The 12,221-nt window shown below is 46.1% G+C and overlaps 1 protein-coding gene across 12 annotated transcripts in view; it reads right to left on the bottom strand.

Moving 5' to 3' along the window:
• The window catches only part of CYRIA (CYFIP related Rac1 interactor A), a 103,452-nt gene that overhangs the window by 74,032 nt on the left and 17,199 nt on the right, over nt 1-12,221 (bottom strand). Inside the window, exon 1 of one of the 12 annotated variants that reach the window (XM_026014974.2) lies at nt 2,828-3,831. The exons of 8 other annotated variants lie outside the window; for them this stretch is intronic. The gene's annotated coding sequence lies outside the window, so the exon portion shown is untranslated. Of the gene's footprint in view, nt 1-2,827; nt 3,832-12,221 lie in introns of those variants that run through there. 3 more of the 12 variants (XM_072767675.1, XM_026014975.2, XM_072767678.1) reach the window with 3 other exon arrangements.

Raw genomic sequence — 12,221 nt, 5'->3', positions numbered from 1 at the left:
CAGACATCACAGATTCTGGAGACCAACCTTCTAAACTGTGTCAGCTGGGCACGTACCAAAGGTCTGGGTCAGTGGAGGTGATAAATGGGACAGTAGTGGTGACCCTCATCTTGGGGTCTGAAAGCAATCACACACAGGAATGGGACACAGGATAGTCACCAAGCCCGGCCTGGTGGGCTGACTCCTTGTTTGGGGTGCATGTAGAGGAACAGTGATAGGGACAAAGAATCCCACAAAGCCCCCCCCCCCCCCCCCCCCCCTGCAGCCTACGGCTACCTTCCAGAACTTCTTCCACTCTGGAGATGAAGATTCTGAGGGCCAAGTGTGATGCCTCACTCATGTGTGCTAGTGGCTCCTCAGCTCCCAGAAAAGATACATACGTGAAGTGACAATGAAAATACAGTGTGGGGCAGCCCCGGTGGCGCAGCGGTTTAGCGCCGCCTGCAGCCCGGGGTGTGATCCTGGACACCCGGGATAGAGTCCCACGTTGGATTCCCTGCATGGAGCCTGCTTCTCCCTCTGCCTGTCTCTGTCTCTCTCTCTCTCTGAGTCTCAATAAATAAATAAAATCTTTAAAAGAAAAGAAAATACAGTGTGGCAGTTGCTGCAATGGGAAGCGTGGGCTGATGTGGAAGGACCAGGAATGGAGGCCTAGCCCACACAGTGGGAATCTGGGGGATTAAGGCTTCACAGGAGGACCTGCCCTGAGTCTGGAATCCATGCAGGACTTAGCATGGACACGAGGAACGTGGGAAGGGAGGGTGCTCAGGCTCAGGTCACTGTGAGACAGTATGTACAGACAGAAGTGATGAGGCTCAGGAAGTAAGGAACTCCACGAGGTTGGGGATGGCTGAAAATGATGGGGTGCAATGGGTGGGAAGCCTGGGCAAAATTTGAGGCAGGGGTTGAGCCAGAAGACAGAGCACTGGCAAAGCCTCATGAAGGAATCTACTCTCCAAATGGGACCTGGATCACAGAGTTCACCTTTCGTTATTTGGCAGTGGCTGGGTGATACCATCAGGTTTGTATTCTATACCCCGCATGCGTGTGTGTGGAGATATGCGTATACTTCGCCGTTCTAGTTAACAGTGACCGTAGTCACATCTCCACGCCAGCTTTCATCTCTAAAATGCTAAAAACACGGTGTGCCCACCATATCCCAAAGCATAATAAAGGGAGATATTTAATAAAAGGATTATTAAAGGGACACCTGGGTGGCTCAGCGATTGAGCATCTGCCTTCAGCTCAGGTTATGATCCTGGGTCCTGGGATTGAGTCCCGCATCCAGCTCCCTGAAGGGAGCCTGCTTCTCCCTCTGCCTGTGTCTCTGCCTCTCTCTCTCTGGGTCTCTCATGTATAAATAAATAAAATCTTTAAAAAAAAAAGGATTATTAAAGATTAAAAAAAGATGAGAAGCCTATATAAGGAATAGCTTCTCTTGGGCTGTATAAAGGAGAGCTCAGCAATGTAAAAGACACACTACCCGCTGGCCCCCCTTCCCCCCGAAAAAGGAATTGGGAGGGAGATTATGGGGTGTGGAGCAGAGAAGACCATTTCCTACAGCCACAGGCATTCTTGTCTGGATGCCCTATCAGTCCTGTGCCCGGGGCTTGCATCATGTCCTCAGCGCCTGTGTTCTGAGCTAAAATTTAATCCCTTCGGGAGCTATACGGGGGCAAAAAAGCAAACACCAAACGCTTGCCTTTCCTATTTACCCAGGTGATACCTTCCATTTCAGATAGAAGGATTATTTTCATAAAGCCCTTCTTGAATCTTAGAGAATACACAGGTGGGTGAAGCATATCTGATAGTCAGATGATAAAGGGTGGGTGCTGAAATGCCCAGTTCCTGGGTTTCCCCTTTGTCAGCCCCGGCTCTGTGGGTGTCTGACTCTTGCTGGAATCAGACAAGACAAAGCCAGAGCAGGTTGCCCGTCAGAGTACCTGGATGCAGGGCCAACGTGTGCGGGACAAAAGCTGCCTTCCGAAGAGAACAGAGCAGTTTCCAATCACTGCACAATCACCTTTATTAGCATAACATCTCCTCGTGCATTTTGTAAAAACACTTTCCTTTTCCATCTCAGGAAGAAGGCAGAGACAGAAATTGCTGCCACCGAGGGGGGAAAAATGTCTGTAAAATTTAAACCATGGGGCATTTGTTCAAGACTCTTGGGTAATGATGTCTCTTGATATATAATTCATGATAGCCTTAAAGCTTGGCCTACTTCTGACACAGAGATCATAGATTTTGGAGAAGTCAGGGAGGGGGAGGGAGAAAAAAAGTCACTTTTAAATGGTCCTGCTGTACTTTGCCTTTTGAGTAAAGCCAGACAATATTTTGGACCATTCTTTTCGACCATAAGGGCTTCCCTTAAAAAGCTTTTTATTTTTTTTTTCCTCTTGTAAATTGAAGAGGCAGCGTATCATCCAGTTTCAGTTTTATCTTCTGTAACACTAGATAAAAGATGAGTCTGAATCCATCTGTTAGCACATACAGGCTGGAAATTGTGTGAAAGCAATCTCTCTCCCTCTCTTTCTCTCTCTCTTTCTCTACCCCCCCCCCCCCCACCGCCTTGCATAAAGGGGGGAAAAATCCACACTTTTAAAAAATTTATCATCAGCAATCCTACCCAATGCCGACCAGATAGCAGCACTTTTATCCTTTTATGGGCAGATTCAGGAGGAAGCCAGCCTTGCCACAAAGGCTCTTCCCCCTACGCTGCCACATGAATTGGGATGCTGGCGCTGGCTGCAGGCCAGCCCCTTCCCCCACAGCCTGGGGTTCTAACCTCACCGAAATCAGTGATGCTCCCCCTGGGTGCCATTACCTGCTCATCTGAGCCCCCTCGAGCTGATGCTGGGAGAATCGCAGAGCAGCCGGAGGGCTTCTGTCCTTTGTACAAAGGCCGTGCTCCTGGGGCTGGGTTTATGGGGAAAACCAGCAGGCAGGCTGCCTGGGCCCCATCTGGGTCACTTGGCATTTCCTATGGCACTGCAGCCGGGGTGGCCCCGTGCATTGCCCTTCCCAGGCTCGGAGAACTGCTTTGCCCAACAATTCGGGAAATGCCGTGTGCAGCTGATCAGACCAGACGCGACAGAAAATCAGAGACTGAAGGCTGGAGGTGGCCTGGATGGGCCCTTGCCAGCACTCATCTCTCACATCTCCAAAATTACCTCCTTAAAGTGCAGGCGTAGAGTCCTGGAATGCAAAGCTCCTTTGTTTCTTAAATGCAGAAACTGTGTTAATCACAGAGTTCCAAAAATAAGCAAGCTTTATGTCATTAATGAGGTGAAGCTCAAGCACACACAGTCCCAATGAGGATGGGGGTGGAAGTGACAAGTATGAGTGACCAGTGACTGCCTAGGCCACTGCGCTTCAAAAGGCTCCTGTGGTTTTCAGGGAGGGCCCAGAGCCCCTGCTCCACGCCCAGCACCCTGCATTCTGGAGTGCTATGTCCTGCGGATCCTGCCTCTTCTGTGTCTCACGTCACCCCTCCTCCTGCCTCCCACTGCCGCTGCCCTAATTTAGGTCCTTCTTCTCTTCCTTTCTTCTGGACGGTTCTGCACACGCAGCCAGATGGCTCTTCCTGAAGCAGCAGAGAGATCCCCGCGCCACTCCGTGGCTGAAAAGCCTTTAATGATTTCCCCATTGACCAAGACATAAAGCCCAGCCACTAATTTCTAAGACTCTCTTCATCATGTCCTGGCCAAAATTCCAGGCCCGGTCTCCCACTTCGGTCTCTCCTTCCCATTTCCTACCCGTCAACCCACTGTCTCCTTTCCAGCTGTCTCACTGCACACCCTTGCTCGGGTAGTTCCCTCTGTCTGAAATAGCTCTTTCTTCACTCCGCCTTCTCCTTTCCAAATGCTGTTCATCCTTCAAGACCACATTCAAGTCAGCCATGGACTCAATCTTGACCCCCAGGGGAAATTTCTCGTCCTCTGAACTTCCATAATTTTATCCAACCTCACTCACTTCCTAGGGCTATAACAGAGCCCAGACGCCGTGTTTTCCTCCCTAGACAGTAAGATATCTAGGGGAAGAAGACTGTGTGGTTGACTCTAACACACTTATTTTCATCTAGATAGGTCCTGGTATGCAAGCGGTGCTTACTAGTGTTGCCTAACTAAATTAATGAGGATGACTACAGGATTGCAGAGGTAAGCTATTTTGTGGGGGCCTGGCTATTTGAACAGACTGTGTCCCTGCCCCGTGTAGAAGTATGTCATGAAGGGGGCACACAGCATGCCCAGGAGGCATGCTGGGTGGGTGGGGCCATAGTGGACCACACCCATGACTTCTAAGAGGCAAAATCCAATGGTCAGTTCTCAACCTTCATCTTTACTAGACCATCATCAATTGTGACACACTTGAGTCATTGTCCATTCCAAAAAGTCTTATTTCCTGGACCCCTAGATCACAGTCTCCTAGTTAACATCTGCTCCTTCTTATTCTCTTTATCTGGTTCCCTGACTTTCTTCCCAAACTCTTCACCTTGGCATTTCCTGGAACTCAGGCCTTCAGCTCTTTCTTCTCTATCGGGAGTCACGCCTTTAGTGACCTCATCCAGTTTCATGGTTTTAAGTATCATCTCTATTTGATGAGTCTCAAATCCATATTTCCAGCTTTGACTTCTCCCTTACTTGCCATAACCACAGCCTACTCAAAATATCCACTTGGACGCCTACCTCAAATTTATCACAGCCCCAAAGTGAACTCCTCGTCCCCTCTCCCCATGCTGCTCACCCACCCCCAAGCCTTTCTCATCTCAGCTAATGACAATTCCATCCATCCAGTCTCTTAGGACAAAATATTGAGTCATCCTAGCCTCCTCTCTTATTTCACGCCCCACATGCAATCCTTCTGCAAATCCTTCTAGACTTACCTTTAAAATATATCCAGCATAGATCAAAATGTATTCCCTTTACACTTTGCTCTATTTTTTTCCATTGCTTTTTTTGACCTGCTAATATACTAGAAGGTAATAAATAACACTTTATTACCTTTCTCTGATTTATTATTATTATTATTATTCCAATATTATCACATTTTCCCCTTACTGGTGTAGCTAATCCCTAGAGCCTAGAACTATGCATGGCACAAAGTAGATATTCAGTAAATAGTTGTCCAATGCTGGAATGAATGACTTTAGCTGATGATCTCTGAACTGTAGTTTAAAAAAATAAATAAATAGCATTTAACCACTGAGCAAGGCAGGGGAAATGTAAGAAGCAAGGGCCTAGAGATACAACCTTCTTCAACGTCTTAAGACAGCAGTACCCCAAAAGCCTGCCCAAATTATATAAAACCACTGAAGGAGCAGTTGTGAACAGTTCCCAATTTGTCCAGACCAGCGAAGGAAAGGTTCAAGGAATTTCAATGAATAATTATGCTTTTACATAAAAAATATATATGGTAAAAATGAAACAAAACACACCCAAGTTGGTAAATAATTGTGTGTAAACATCCCCTCTGCAATTTTATTTACCTCACACATTTTCTACATATTTTTCCCCCTCAGATACTACAAAGAGAGTAACTTCCGGTTCTGTCTATATTCACCTACAATTCAACATCCTGTGTGCATTTTCTGGACCAGGCCCATGTCAATCTTATTCCCTGTCATTCCCTCAGTCTCCACTCTCCTAGACATAGTGTTTTCAAAGTATTTATTTGATCAATGAAGGCAAGAGTAAATGCCTTATGAATGTCTCCTGGCTGGACCAGTGCCACGATATAAGAAAATATTCTGAGAAACTACTCTCCACCAGACTCGTCCTTGAGGCAGAAAATGCATTAGCCCTCACTTGCCCCCAGCACCTAGCAGCGTGGCCGGCTTGCAGCAGACATTTGATGGATTTGATGGCTAAAATCAAGTTCGTCTACATGAAGGACTAAAGTGGTAAAGAGTGCTGACAACATCCCTCTTGTTGACTCTCTGTGCCAGCGTCTCATCGCTCTCTGCTCTGTTGCTATGATCTGACCCAATGTAGAGAGCAGGCCTCGGGTGAGCGGAATGCTCCACACAGCTTCTATGTCCACCTGTCCCAAAGAGAGGCTATGATGGGAACCAGTCCCTTCAGTGAACCAGCTGAGTCACAGACACCTCAGTGTTTGCATCCAGAAAAAGGACATCTCCATAGGCTGTGATGAGGATTTGCAAAACCCTTTGAAGGCTGATCTCATTGATTTTAGCCTCGGGTGACCATTTCTTCTGTGGGCGCTCCCTGCCGTGTACCCCAGTGAGCTGGAGCTTATCATGCTATTCAAGAGGCATCTGTCAAGCGGGTGCTGGGGCTTAACTACTGTTCTCTATCAAAAGACTCCTCTAAGCATGATTTCTTCGCAGATGTTTGTGAAGAGACGTGCCATTACCAAACTCAGAAGCATGATTAGGGGCTTTGGGCTCTGATTAGGGTCAGGAATTAACTGGGCCAGAGAATCAACTTCCTTGGAGGCCACACTTAGATAATCACATACAAGATGAATCCCGCATCGCTGGGCATGCTTTCTTCTACTTTTCGAGGGTCTTTACCATGGAAGGGGTCAATTATTGCTATGGGAAAAAAGAAAGCAGAGCCAAAATCTAAAGCAGGGTATTCACTGCCCTGCCACCTGCACACACACACAACACACACGCACATAACACATGCACAGGAAGCTGTAGCCACCAGGCTTCCCCGAGACCCCAACAGCTGATTGGATTTACCTCCTAAATGCAAGGCTTATCAAGGAAACAGACAAACATCAAAATGAAAAGGCACAAATCCCCATTTTCATTGTGGTATAAACCAGGGGAGCAAGACATTCTTGCATCTGAAAGGCACATTTCAATAGAACTTGCAGACCTTCCAGGGGACAAGGGGAGAACACATCCCTGAAAGCAAACATTCTTTTCATTTTTCTCCAGTAGGAGGGTACTTTTTGACCAGTAACAAAAATCACACATGACTTACATCCAGCATTTATTTGCCTCCAGGTTAATTAGCTAATTTCTTCTTGGCTTGTATATTTATTCAACAAACAGCTAAGGTCAGAGGGACACATCCTGGGCTGGTGCAAAGGGTGTGGGACTTGAAGCTAGAGATTTTGGCCTCAACTAAAACCATCTTGAATAGGTAACTTTGCTCTTCGAACCTCTTCCTTGTCTCATAAAATGAAGCTAATGTGCCCCGCCCACCTCACAGGGCTGCTGAGGGTGAAACGAGCTCCTGTGACAACAGATTGTGTGCAGTATCTGATATTCAAGAGGTCCTTCTCAAAATATGCTGAATCCGAATCAAATGCCTGTCTCATGAGCCACATGCCCTCCTCTCAAAGCAGCTGTATTATTGAAAAGGAAGATGGTATACATTCACCTATGACTCCAATATAAAGGAGAAAGTAGTAAAAGCTCTCTGATATCACAAAAAGAACACTCTAGAGGGTCAGAAAAAGCAGAGATGATTTACAGCCAAGGACATCAGTGGACGCCTCTGGCAGAAGGGACATTTGATGTAGGAGCATGCCATAGTTTACATTTCAGGTTATGGAGGGATGGATTATTCATTTATCTTTTAATACATAGAAAAGTCCAAGCTATTATGCTTGCTAACTTGGAGGGTATAAGAAAAGAAGGAAACGTGACAAAGATTCTGTCCCTAGACGATAGATAACCTAGTGGGGAAGAGATCATGTGTGTATACATGTGCACACACAGACGTCATCCATCTTTGACAATTTGTGACAAATGATTAATGAATAATTCAGAAATCTGGAGCCATGCAGTGAACCAACGGTGTGCAGATGATCTCAAGCTGTAACCAGTTAGCTCCAGCTTTTCCCACTCTGGGCATCAGTATTCCCATCTGTAAAATAGATGGCTTGGGCTAAATCAAGACATTTTTCAACCATGTGGCAAAGATGAGCTAATGCATGCCCACAGTCATGGGAGATAGCAAGTGGGCTCAGTGTGGCCAAAACCCCCACTGGCCACTGCTCTGTGGCCACAAACAGCTTCAGCATTTCCTCCGTGTGCTGTACAAATAGTACCATTTTCCATGTGACGGTGACATAGAGCATGTTAGAAAATCCCTAGCCCAGATGATCTCAGAGAACCCTGCCTGTTCCATCAGCCTGTCAAGTGGAGCTTGAATGTTGGCCTGAAAATGAAGGGCATTTGAATTGGTTAAAAGCAGTCTGAGGAATCTAGAGAAGCTGGTCCACGTAAGGGGAGAGAGCTCTGAGCATGGTCCTGGCAAAGGAGCTCAGGCCTCCCTGCAAGGCACACCTACTGTTGAAGCTTCCTCATTCCAACTTTCAATTTTCTTTCATTGTATTCATATTGATAAAAAAGGTCTCTGCGATAGTGTCCTGTGTCAATCAGTTGGGACATGGCGTGCCGAAATGCCTGGGCATTCTGACTGTGTCTTTGAGGGTGTCTCTGCACAAGATCAACTTTAAAAAAAATTTTTTTTTATTTTACTTAAATTCAACTAATTACCATAGAGTGTATTTGAATCAGTATGTTGAATGAAGCAGATGCCCTCCCAAATGTGGGTGGGCCCCATCCAATCCCTTAAAGGCCTAAACAGAACACAGGGCAGAGTAAAGGAGAACTTGCATTCTCTATCCATCTGTCTTTGAGCTAGCACATGAGTCTCCTGCCTTCGGGAAGAGCCATCAGCTCTCCTGGTTTTCAGGCCTTTGGATTTGGACTAGAACTATACCAGCAGCACTTCTGGGTCTCCAGCTGGCCAACTGCAGATCCTGGACCTCTTGGACATGCATGTGTATCTCCTATCAGTTCTGTTTCTCTGGAAACACACTAACCCATACCAGGTAACAGAGGATGTGTTAATTTGCTGAAGCTATGAAACCACCGCTGACATAATCTCCCTTCCAAAAAGATGTGTTGTGGCCATTAACTGCGTTAATGCAAATTAGAGAGTAGAAATTGAGCTTTCCTCCATCATCATAGTTGATACGATGCAGAGAAATGAACAACTATATTCAGATCCTAAATACAGCTGACCCTTGAACAAGAGGGGTTTGAACTGTGCAAATACAGGACAGTACTGTACATGTATTTTCTCTTCCTTATGATTTTCTCAATAACATTTTCTTTTCTCTAGCTTGCTTTATTGGAAGTCTACAGTGTATAAAACATAACATACAAAATATGTGCTATTTATGTTACTGGTAAGGCTCCTAACCGGTAAGCTATTTGTAGTTAAGGTTTTGGGGAGTCAAAAGTTCTACAGGGATTTGTAACTACTCAGGGGAGTTTCTAACCCCCCACGTTGTTCGAGGTCAATTTTAATTAGCAAATATCTAAATTTGAAGCCGGTTTGGGATATGTTCTGAAATGCAAAAGACCTTGTCTCAGTGCTGGTTTGGTCATTTGTGATCAACCTGATTACAGACAAGCACCTCAGTTTTCTCAGCTGCTCCAACTACTCTTGCAGAATTACTAAAATAATCTTTTTAATCTGAGACCCAGCTCAGAGCTTAGTGTACACTGAGTGCTCAGTAAATGTTAAAAACCCATTCAGCAAGGTCCTTCAGGTCCTGCCCAGCTTCCACTTCTTTTACCACTCTGGCTTAATTTACTACCCCAGGCATCCCACCAACCTCTTCTCCTGTCTTTGAATCAGTAAAACACCCTCACTTTCTTTTCCTTATGCCTTGTACAGTCCACCTCTCTCTGCAGATGCTGACAAGGCTCATCTCCCACTTCTTTCAGGAAGAAACCACTGCATGGTTGCAGGGTGGGCCCTCTGTATAGGCGACCATCTCTCCTAAACACTAAAACCACCCTCACATACACACTTTGAACCAAAGTAGAAAGGTTTTCATAAACACAAATCCTTCCTCCCTTTGGCCCAAGCAGCTAGGGCCAAAGTACCCTCAAAAAGTTTGATAGGGGGCACCTGGGTGGCTCAGGGGATGAGCATCTGCCTTCGGCGCAGGTCATGATCCCAGGATCGAGTCCCACATCAGGCTCCAAGCAGGGAGCCTGCTTCTCCCTCTGCCTATGTCTCTGCCTCTCTCTCTGTGTCTCATAAATAAATAAAATCTTAAAAAAAAAGTTTGATGTGATCCTCATGCACCTGACCACTACCCTGTGCAATGCCAAGACCACATACTCCAGGTCACCCACATCTGCTTTCGAGTTTAAGTCGTGGCCCCTCCATTCATCAGCTATCATACCCTGAGCCAAGTGCTCACATGAGCCTGAGCTTTGGTTCCCTAGTCCATAAAATGGGCATAAATAATAAGGCATAATTTTCAGAGCTGTTGTGAAGAGTAAGGGAGACAATGGAGGTGGGAATCACTCTGGAAACCAGTGTCCATGCACCACTGAATGACACACATCAGAGCTGTACACAGAGCAGCCTACCCCACTAATGCTATCAGAAGGGAAAAATGATTAAAATGTAAATAAGGCCTATATTTCCATTATTCCTAAAACACAGCATTCTAAATGAGCTGTTTTCGTTTGCTATTAATACCTGTTAATCCTGGTGACAGGAGGGTTAGGTGTTGAAATGGATTTTGAAATTTCTGGATGCTCAGGATGAGATTATTTAAATTTAATGCCTAGGAGGAGAGGTAAATCTCAATTACAGACTAAAAAGCAGAAAGACATTTCATTTTTTTCAAGTTCATAATAGAGTACACACTGGCCTCTTAGAACTCTGTCCACTCAGGGTCTTGGAAGGAAAGAGATGGTGATGGTTTGGAAGGACCCTCAGAGGATCTTATGTGCGCAGGTGCCTCCTACTGTGTGGAGGGGTACCTGCCTGCATTTCATATGGAACCCTCTCACCTGAAACCAGCTCTGAGCACGTTTCTGGAGCTGCACTTCACATGCAGAGGCCCCATACCTTTGACAGACGAGTGGGCACTGCCTACCCAGGCCATGAGCCCGAGACAAAGATGAACATCCCCGTGGATGTCCCTCCTGTCTCAAATGAGCATTGCTTTGGAAAGCCTTGCTCGAGTCACCAACACAGCAATCTGAGGCCCAGAGCCGGAACTGACTAGAAGTCTTGCCCAAACAGGAAGCCTAGAGGGCCTTCCCTGTCTGCCGAGGCTCGGGTACAGGAGTGATGAGGGCCTTGAACCCGAGGACTTTTCCAGTCTTTGCACCATGTCATGAGGTTGTTCAAGACAGGAGCACAGCCACATCTACTGTAGGGACCCCCGTTCCTGGGTGCCCATCTCTGTCCCTTAGTCCATATGATTCCACATCCCAGCCGCAACCCGAGACCTCATTTCTGCTTTTGCTCTCTCTTCGGTGCCAAGGCTGGACAGAGCTCCTCATTGAAATGGATCGTGAATGCGAGCACTCACTATTGCTAAGCATGCCTCCAAACCCTCCACACGTACCACCTCATTAACTCCTCACAGCACCCCAGGAGGAAGATGCTACTATCATCCACACTCTGCAGATGTGAACAATGAGACACAGAGAAGCCGAGTAATTAGCCCAAGATCACACAGCTGGTGAGCGGAGCAGGGGCCCATGCCCACAGCCCAGCCTTTGGCCCTGCCCTCACATCTTGGCATCTTGGTTTTCTTTTCTCTGAATTTAAGAGGCTCCCAGCAAGGCAGGTTAGGAACAACAACAAAAGATAGGAAGGATAATACGTGCTCTGGAAAGCCCCAGAGAAAGACGCAACAATGGTCAATAGCACTGCTATTATTGCTCCTGACAAGGGCAGAGATCATCAACACTGCTGGGGACCTTGAGTTATGTTTGCACGAGAGTTCTCTGATGTAATGACATGAGTTCCAACATAAAGGAAGACAAGGCTTCAAGAGATGTGATTAGGTTCGAATTTAAGAACTATACCGGTAAACCTGTTTATCTAGTGCACAGTTAAAATCCGTGCTTTGCCAAATCTTCTAATCTTAAATAGACTGTGGAAACTTTAATTATATTTGGCTTTTGGGCTCCCAGAGAATTAGAGCAGCTGTGACCTCATGCGGTTATTCAGGACACCTAGTATGTATTGTTACCTACTATTTCCCAGACATGGTGCTAGGTTTTACCCCCAGCAGATAGCGGTAAATGATATAAAACTTCCTCTATCCTGGAACACTTTCTTCTCATGTAATCAAATGTTGGCTAGGTCGGCATATAACAGTTAACTAAAATATCACCACAAAATAGCAGCCTCATATTATTTTACTAAGCACCTAACATTCCCATGTTTTTGCATAGTTTTATAAGG

Source organism: Vulpes vulpes, chromosome 8 (assembly GCF_048418805.1).
Source record: "Vulpes vulpes isolate BD-2025 chromosome 8, VulVul3, whole genome shotgun sequence".
Taxonomy (NCBI): Eukaryota; Metazoa; Chordata; class Mammalia; order Carnivora; family Canidae; genus Vulpes; species Vulpes vulpes.
Note: the sequence above shows the minus strand (reverse complement) of the source record. Positions and strands in the feature narration are given on the sequence as shown.